We start from the raw sequence: 8,104 nt of genomic DNA, 5'->3' as shown, positions 1-8,104 counted from the left end.
GAAAATAAATCCGTGTAATCTATATCAACAAGATAAAGATGGAAAAATCACAATATATCAGTTGACAGAAAATATTTGACAAAATTTATCACCCATTTGTGTATTTTGAAATTCAACAAATTAGAAGAAAATTATCTCAACATCTATAAAAAAAAATCTACAGCTAACATCATACTTAAGGATGAAAGATTGCTTGCTTTTTGGGGAACAAACAACAAGGATATCTGCTCCTACTCCTCTTGTTCATCATACTACTATAAGGCATAGTCACTGGGATAGGGCAAGAAAGATTTTTTTAAAGATACCCAGATTGAAAACAAAGAAATAAAACTATTTGCAGATGATGTGATTGTCCATATAGAATATCCCAAGGAATCTACCAAGGGAAAAAAAAAAAACAAAACATAAGGACCCTCCTAGAACTAATAACTGAATTTAGCAGCATCACAGGATAGAAGATCAACACGCAAAAATCATTTTCACTTGTATATGCTATAAATATGCAGAAAATAGGGGCACCTGGGTGGCTCAGTTGATTACGTATCTGCCTTTTGCTCAGGTTGTAATCCCAGAGTCCTGGGATCGAGCCCTTCCTCGGGCTCTTTGCTCGGCTGGGAGCCTGCTTCTCCCTCTCCCTTGCTTGTGCTTTCTCTCTCTCTGATAAATAAATATTATCTTTAAAAAAATAAATATGCAGAAAATAAAGTTAAAAGCAGTATCATTCATAATCACCCCAAGTAAATTTAAATAGATGAAAATCTAATGGAACATGCACTGGATATGTATTCTGAAAATTATAAAATGTTGATGAAATTCTGGTGAAAGAAATCAAAGAAGACCTAAACAAATGGAGAGATGCAGTGTTCATGGTTGGAAGACTCAACATAGTAAAATGTCATCTCTTCTTAAATTGATATATAGGTTTAATGCAGTCTCAACCAAAATCCCAGAAAGGACTTCTGTAGACATAGACAAACTTCTGAAACATATGAAAAGGCAGAGGCCATAGAATAGCTAAAATATTTTCAACAAAGAAGAATAAAGTGAGAGGGATCACTCCATCCAATATGAAGACTTAGTATATAACGACAGCAATCAAGACAGTGAGGTATTGCTGGAAAGACAGGTCAGTGGAACAGAGTAGACCTACATGAATTTAGTCAACCGATTCTCAACAAAGGTACAAAAGAAATTCAGTAGAGACAGGGCACCCTTTTCTACAAACAGTCCTGGAGCTTTGGACATCCAAAGGCAAAAAACTAGAACCTCTTTTGGGCTCCCTGCTCAGTGGGGAGTCTGCTTCTCCCTCTGATCCTCCCCCATCTCATGCTCGCTCTCTCTCTCTCTCTCTCTCTCTCTCAAATAAATAAATAAATGAAGTCTTTAAAAAGGAAAAAGAAAGGGATCTGGGTGGCTCAGTTGGTTGAGTAACTGCCAGGATCAGGTCATGATCCTGGAGTCCTGGGATCGAGTCCCGCATCGGGCTCCCTGCTCAGCGGGAAATCCGCTTCTCCCTCTGATCTTCTCCCCTCTCATGCTCTCTCTCTCACTCTCTCTCTCTCAAATAAATAAATAAAAATCTTAAAAAAAAAAAAAAAACCTAGAACCTCAACTAAACTTCACTTCCTTTACAAATGGATCGTGGACTTAAATGTAAATTTTAAAATATACAACCTTTAAAAATGTGAAGATCTTTAGGGTCCAGGGATAGGTATAAAGTTCTTGGATTTGACATTAAAAGCAGGATCTATAGAAAGAAAGAATTGGACCTCATAAAAATAAAACTAAATTGAACCTCACCAGAGTTAAAAAAATAAAATAAAATAAAAAACTTGCTTTGAAAGAACATGTGAAGAGGATGTGAAGCTATAGGCTGGGAGAAAATATTTGCAAGCCATATATTTGAAAAAGAACTAGTATCTAAAATATATGAACTCTCAAAACTTAACAGTAGTTTTTTGTTTTGTTTTGTTTTTTTAATCTGGTCTGGCACGTAAAGAGTTTGAAAATTTTCTGCACACCAAGAAAAGAGCTGAACAAACAAAATCAGCCGTTCTTCTCAGATCCAGTAAAGAATGGAGATCCTAGGGAAAACTGCTGCCCCCAAATTTAGAGAGGTAGACAAGTGGATACAGAGAACGACAGCTTACCAGAGCAGAAGCCCAGAAACAGAAACCCTTGCTAGAACCAACCCCGAATTGGCCAACTTACATTCTAATTGACATATTATATTGTTGGAGACTCAGTGTAGACACGTTTGAGAGTGAAAATCTCCAGGATGCCCAGTCTTAGACCACCACATTTTTGTGAGTTTTACTAACAGGAGCCCCATAGAGTTGTCATGATAAAGATCAAAAAGAAGATCTCTCACACAGGTGGAGTCAGGATGGAGGAGTGCACCTGACAGCCTTGCCCTCGGCGAATTGTAGATGATTGTGGTGGGGCCTTTCAGATGGGGACCATAGGTGACCTCTCAGGCAGTCAAAGGTTTTTGCAATTCTCCAGTGGGAGTAAACCACAGACTATGAGGGAGTTTGACAGCTATTAAAACCAGGGTTCTGCACTTGGGGGGTAGCTTTGCAGTTTGGGGAGTTTTATTTTCCATAGTTGACTGCAGTATGGTTCAAGTCAGAGGGAAAGAAGATCCCTAGACCTCCATCACAAGTGGTGCCATAATAGGAGCCATACTGGCAGTAAGGAATGGACCAGTGGCCGTGGTTGGGTCAGCCATGATGGGTGGCATTCTCCTAGCTTCGACTCAAGGAGCTGGGATCTTGCCAACAAGATTCACCTCTGCACATTTCCCAGTGTCCTCCGTTTGCAGAAGACCCTTCAGCCCGGCTACCATCCTCCCTTTTTGGAGGCTATCAGCAATACCAAGAGGACTTCTTTCCCAGGATTTCTTTAACACAATGAGCTGTATGTAGTTTAAGAGGGAATTTGAGAAGATAAGTCACAGTCTGTTTTTAAAACCGTAGGTGGAATAGCTATGGCCAAATAGGCTCTGAAGGGGCACTCAGCTATTTTTTCTATTTAAAGGAATGTGGCAGGAACGGATAGATGTTAGAAGATAATACATGTGTTTATTCGCACTTGGGTTGCATTTGTGATAAAAATAAGTGTCTATTATCTTTATAAGAAAATATAATAAATGCTTAGAAGACAAAGGACCAAAGGGCAAACAACAATGAAATGTAACCATCATTTCCTTAGGGACTTCTCTGCTTGGTTTTATGTGTTCTATCGGTCAAAAAACAAACCAAAAAAACTCTTAGTATTTGCTCTTCCTGGAAAGGAATAGAGAAAGAGAAAAAGAAAAGAAAGGAAAGAAAAGAGAGGAGGTGGAGGGAGGGAGGGAAAGAAAGAGAAGAGGGGGAAAAAATGTCCTGCTTCCAGCAAGAAGAGAAAAACAGCCATTTTAAAATATGCCTGAAGCACTCTGTTCTTTTTAACAAGGCCCGCCCTCAAGGAAAAACTGTTTTACCAGAGCATAACCAACAAAAGGGAATGGTTGTACTCAACTCCAGCCCACTCTAGCCTTCCATGCTGAGATGGAGGCAGTGGGGGGATACCCAACTCCAGTCCCCCCCAGCCTTCCTGTCTCACCTGAGGTGGGGGCAGGGGGAGCAAAAGCCTGGTCTTAGAAATGTTTTGTTTTTCCAAAAAGCTGGGAGTCAGAGACCTAGAAAAACTTGGCCTCAATGTCCTGGAGTATTCATGAAAGGTATTTGCTCTACTTAAAGGACAGAAAAGAATTGCTAGCTCGTTCAACAAATACATATTAATCACTCACTATGTGCCAGGTGCTGTCCTAGCTGGGTACAACAGTGAGCAAGCTGTGTGCTAGGGAAACAACTCTGGCCCTCGTGGAGTTTACATTCTAATGTGGAGGGCAGACGATAAACTGTCAAACAAGGAAATATTTAGTGTATTATATGACGGTAAGTGCTAAAGAGAGAATAAAGCAGGGAAGAGAGATGGAAGTGGCAGGTGAAATTTTCAATCAGCTGTCCAGTGAAGGCTCCTGAGAAGGCACGTTTACCTAACAAGTTGAAGAGAGTGAGGGGAGCCAGGCAGTGAGCTTTGTGGATATCTAGGGCTAGAGCATGACCGGTAATGTGGTGAGTGAGAAAACACAAAAAGTTCAAAGTATTGTATACGTGTGCAGGTGAGGGAGAAATAATCTGACGTCCTAGGTATGTTATGGTCTTTTTCCTTCTCTTTGCTCTAGTTTTTTTTCAAAGATTATTACCTAGAATCAGAGCCATTTGAAGTGACCTAAGACATCAGCAGGCCAACCTCAAATGTTCCCCAGAGAAGTCACATCTGGCCCAGGCACCACAGTTAGGAAGTGGCAGAGCGTTCCTCAGTGCTCTCTCCGTGGTCCACATTCATCCCTGCATTTGCCTACCTGGGAAGCTGGTCATTTGAGACTCGCTGAGAACCCACGACTGGGTTAAGCCAAGTCCGGGCTGTGACCTGGAGACTAACTTCTCTAAGCCATTTTTCCAAATGCCAAATACTTTCTTAGCTGACCTTTTGTTTCTTTTCAGCTCTAGTTTCTAATTCTCTTAGTTGCAAGCACAGCACGGCATCCTTCAGGTTTTTAGCCTCTGCAACATTTTCCCGTCGGATGCCATGCTTACACTCAGAGTGGTGGCAGTGGACAAAACAGCACTTGATCCTTTAAGAGCAAGCATACAAAAACAGGGCCCAGACCCAGTCTGCGTCCAAGGAATTCTCTTACATATGGCTCTACCTTCCTCCACATGGTGTCAGATGCAGGCCGTGAACTATGCATGATGTCGGTCAGAACAGCCCTTGGTGCCATGTGGCACCAATGTAAACAACTGGTTGGTGCGGTGTCATGTAGACAAAACAACTCTTTGGTGGATTGGGTTTTCACTTTTCACTCAGCACAAGTTGGCATGCGCCTAGTGTGGTGCCTGCCAAGTAGGTGGGCAGGTGGGGGCCCTGCATGAGTTGCTATCTGTGGTGTTGGCAACAGACCCATTTTCCCACTGCCTTTTAGTGATCTGACTCGCTTGACGTAGAGGGTGGAGGCAACAGAAGGGAGCTAAGTTTGGGAAGCTGATAACTGGGATGGGGACTGAGTATGTCAGTCCACTGATAAAGACTCAGATGTTTCTCAAGTTTACCCTCTTGTCCAGGCTGGAATTTGCCAGGACTTTGACATTCACCCCAGCCTGTGCCTGTGTGTGACCGACCAGGCTACAGCAAAGGCTTTCTGGAATCTGAGGTTAAGAAAGATGAAAGGCCAGTGCCGCCTATCTGTCTGCAGTGGGCATATTGCATAATAATAACTCTCTGTGATCTTTCTTTTGCATGTTCTTGGTTTCTCCACTTCTTCCTTTCAGCTTTGTAATATGACACCCAGCTGCTTCTTATCTTTGCTGCTTTCCCTCACCTCCCAGCACTCCCCTCTCAGATCCCCAGAGAGAACACAGACCACTCCTGCTTTGAAGCCATAAGGACCCTGTCACTTCCCTTAACACCCTCTGTTTGCTGGACTCACTGTTTAGTGATGCTCTAGCCAGGTGAGGACCATAAACCAACCCCTCAATGCCTGCCTTTATCAGGTGTCTTACTCAGACAGGCTGTGTGCCCTAGTAGACCCTGGAGCCCCATCTCAAGACAGGGACAGAACCTAGAATTAAATATTTGATTTGGAGTTTTGTGGCTCCTCAGTAAATTAAAGAGGTGTGAAAAGCAAGACTGTTGACTTCCTTAAGTAGATTTTATACTTTGTCAGCTTCCTGTGGAGGAAGATAACAAAGAGCATTGTGCTATCAGGCCAAGCCCAGAAAAGGTGCTGTTTCCATTTATGGGCCAGCTTCTCGGGTTACCATAACCTGGTGGGCCCCTCAGGTTTGGCCAGTGGGTGTGATGAGCTCTGATATGAAGGACCCATCTTGACATTGCATGCCAAGGAGTCCAAAACCACCAGCTGCAGATGTTTCCCAAGTACCCCAAACTTGGAAAACGGGTCGTTTCCATCACCAATTGACAATTTATAAAGAAGATTCCCTGCCTGCTTCCTTTGCTCCTTCCAAGAAAGAGGGCTGTGCTTTGAAGCAAGAAAAAATCGCCCTCCACATACGTACCTTTTTTTTCAAAGACACTGTCTGCAGTGAACAGGAGCTCCCTGTCAGGGGCCCCCACCTGCTTGGGCCTCTCCGAGGTGGGAATGGAGGTAACCACATCACTTTCAACATTAAGAAAAGCCCATTATAAAATCGCACTGGCTAATGACAATAGCAGCAACACCCTTTACTTTTAGTCCTACGTCAGCTTGTAGTAAAAGTCTGTCTCCTGACAAACTACTTAAAATCATAAAAGTGAGAGGTTATTTGGGTGGAGAAGTATGTTAGAAACTGGGATGTGCTGGGAGCCATAACAAAAGGAGCCATCAGAGGGAAAAGGGGAGACACCCTGACAGCCTGTGGCCGTCCCATGACTCAGAGCTCTGAGACCCACACACAGTCCCCTGGGAACTGGCACACTTCAAGGACTTTTTTCTGGAAACACAAATAACAAGAGATGGATTTAAGTTTCACAGTGTTTCCTTTCTGCCTGTGCCCCAAGAAAGATGTAAGGATGCTTAGTAATGAGGATTGAGGGGAGAGGAGGAGGGATGAGATACCACGAGCAGGAGAGCAGACTGGAATAGGGCTAGTTATAGTAGTAGTGGTGTCACTATAATACTCCTGATGGCTTGTTGAATAGCTGTGAATTTCAGGCATTTTTTAAAATCCCATTATCCAACACCCATTAAGATGTCTGGGAAGCAACCGTGATTACCCATTTTACAGATGACTGAATTGGTTACTCAATGAGTAAATGACCCAGCCAGAGCTTGAATCTAGACCTCCCAATTACTCATTAACCTTACGTCTTTTCAAAATACCAAGCTGCAGAGCTGTTGTACACTTAAAAGATAAAGGTTTTACCACTTCCACCCCACTCCCAATTATCCTAGATTCTTCTGGGGCTTCTAGACCTACTGTGCTTCGTGGCTGAATACAATATCTCTCAGGAAAATTAGCCTACCTAGTGATTTAAAAAAAAAGAATAACATCAAAATTAAACATGTCTCCTAAAAAGACATCATTAAGAAAATAAACGGATAGTCCACAGACTGAGGGAAAAATATACACAGCCAATACCTGACAAATCCAGGATATATAAAGAAAGCCTACAAATCAAGAGTAGAAGGACAATGCATTTATTAAATGGGCAAAAGACCTGAAAGGATACTTAACCAAAGGAGATAGACAAATGGCCAACAAGCATGTGAAAAACTCCACATCATCAGTCAGAAGAAAATGCAAATCCAAACTACAATGACCTACCAATGCACACCCATGAGAATGGCTAAAAAATTTTTAAAGTGACGTCACTGAAGGATGTGGAGCACCCAGAACTCTCCTCCATGGCTGGCAGCATGTATCAAATGGTATAACCGCTTTGGAAAGCTGCCAATGTTTTACAAGGTTAAACACACCTTCACTCTAGATACTTCATAATAATAACACCCAGCAAAGGTGTGTCCATACAAAGAGTTCTACATAAATATTCACTGCAATTTTTATTCCTAATAGCCCAAACCAGTAAACAACCTAAGTGTTTGGTGATAGAATAATGGATAAATAAGTTATGGCATGTTCATGAAGTGGATTACTACTCATCACTGAAGAGGGATTAATGGCAGATTCCTACAGCAAAATGGTAGAATAGCGAACACTTTGTGTTGAGTAAAAGAAAACCAACCCAAAGGAGTTCAAAGTGTATGATGCCACTTGAGTGGAACAGAAAGTACAAATTTATAGTGGTAGAAGTCAGAAAATGGTTAGGAGGGTGGTAAAATTGATTCGAGAGGGATATAAGGGAAATTTAGAGGGTATGGGAAATGTTCTCTTCTTTTGAGTAGTGGTTACACAGGTTGTCTAAAACTGTCAAAACTCTTCTAACTGAACTATAAAGATCTATGTATTTTATTGGATGTTAATCATATCTCAATAATTTTTTTTTTAAATGGACCCTGCTGTGTTAGCCACGAGGATTATGGCCTTACTCCTTGGAA

At 42.0% G+C, this 8,104-nt stretch overlaps 1 pseudogene; it reads left to right on the top strand.

The window, feature by feature from the left end:
* The first annotated feature begins 1,561 nt into the window (after positions 1 to 1,561).
* LOC116598233 lies at positions 1,562 to 3,356 on the top strand (annotated as a pseudogene).
* The last annotated feature ends 4,748 nt before the right edge of the window (positions 3,357 to 8,104 follow it).

Source organism: Mustela erminea, chromosome 9, assembly GCF_009829155.1.
Source record: "Mustela erminea isolate mMusErm1 chromosome 9, mMusErm1.Pri, whole genome shotgun sequence".
NCBI lineage: Eukaryota > Metazoa > Chordata > Mammalia > Carnivora > Mustelidae > Mustela > Mustela erminea.
This window is presented reverse-complemented; position numbering and strand designations above follow the sequence as displayed.